Raw genomic sequence first — 1,599 nt, forward strand, 5'->3', positions numbered from 1 at the left:
TTATGGAAAGTTGTAAACAGGTATTTGGTTTAGTGTAGAAGTGAGGAACAGCATTTTATTCTTTATACATAGTTTTGTCAAAAATGATGAGAGTAATTAATGATCCTCGCCATGTTTTTCTTCACTTCTGTGCAAACTCTCTCAAGAGTAGCAAATATGAGCAAGATTCATGTGAGCAGACAGGTCTTTAGCTGGCCATATTGATGTCTATGGCATTTGCCAGTTTTCAGTGTTTGATGCATCCAGTAGGTATGAGAAAGAGCTTTAAGACCTTTCTCTCTTCCTTTTGTGCTTAGATGGCTTCCATTTGTATACTCTTTGAGGATCTTATATTTAATATGTTTATTCGTGCAAAATCATTGTAATGATGTATAACCTATAGACATCCTGAATAATACACATCTCTAACTTTGTAATTCTTGCTCTGAGTTTAGTAATCTTTATTAGATTAGCCATCTAGTCTCCCTTTAAATACTTCAATTGATAGAAAATCTACTCGTAACCTTTAATAAATTGTATAAGTAGTTAATTAATCTGAGTTTAAAATACTGGATCTTTTTTCCACTTTCTAGATTCAGAGTCCACCCACTGGGTCACATTATACCTGCATGAACTAAGTTAAGAGCCACACTATGAACAGGTATCTCTCTCCTTGTGAACAACATCAACCACAGTAGCTTTCTCTGTAAAAATGACTTGTTGAACATGCCTTTGAATAATTCATGATGTAGGCTACTCATGAGAAAATTATTGCAATTATTAAGAATTTGAAATTCAAAATTTGAAGTTAGTTAGTTGGTCTTATGTAATTAGTATAGAGAAAGACTCCCATGTAAAAGATTCCAAATAAGACCCCAAAAATTAATCAAAGGAAGTGTTCATCAAGTATTTGTCTTTAAAATGGGTTGACAGTGTGAATATTTATATTTGTGGTATATAAAACTTCTTTTATTGCTTTTGCTTAGTATTTCCTTAGAGTTCACTTCTTCCAGAAGCATTCCTATAAGCATGCTCATTTTTTGAACTGTTTGAAGAGCCAACATAGAAAGAAGGCAAGCAATCTAAACAAATTAGATTTTTAAAAATTCTTTGATATATTCATCTGACTCTAAAAAGCTTATGTATAAAGTAAATTTGTCTAACCAAATCACTGAGATTATGTGTTTCTGGGTGCCTTCCAATTTAGCTAAAATGTACTGGCTTACATCAAACAGGATTCTTTACCTTTTTTCCTATTCCTTTTGGCTTTGTCTATGCTACTATATTTGTTATTTTGTGTTTTTCTTCTTATTCTATCAGCTCTAATATGTAACTTCTAGTGTATTGTGTGAATGTGTTTAATTTCTAAGTCAACTGTGTCAGTTAAGCTCTCTGTGTACATCTGAGCCCTAAGAGATTTAGGCTCTGATTCAAGAAAGCACTGAAGTGTATAGCTGAATGTTATGCTGAAGGCAATTTCCTGGATCACAGCAATGTAAGAGAATGGATGATCTATTTTTATTTCAGAAGTGCTGTGTGAGACACGAAATTACCATCTTCTCCGTCTTACGTTGCAATTTAGAGTCTGGATAACTGCAACTCCTTAGTAACATTCCTGCC

This window comes from Apteryx mantelli, chromosome 5 (assembly GCF_036417845.1).
Source record: "Apteryx mantelli isolate bAptMan1 chromosome 5, bAptMan1.hap1, whole genome shotgun sequence".
Classification (NCBI taxonomy): domain Eukaryota; kingdom Metazoa; phylum Chordata; class Aves; order Apterygiformes; family Apterygidae; genus Apteryx; species Apteryx mantelli.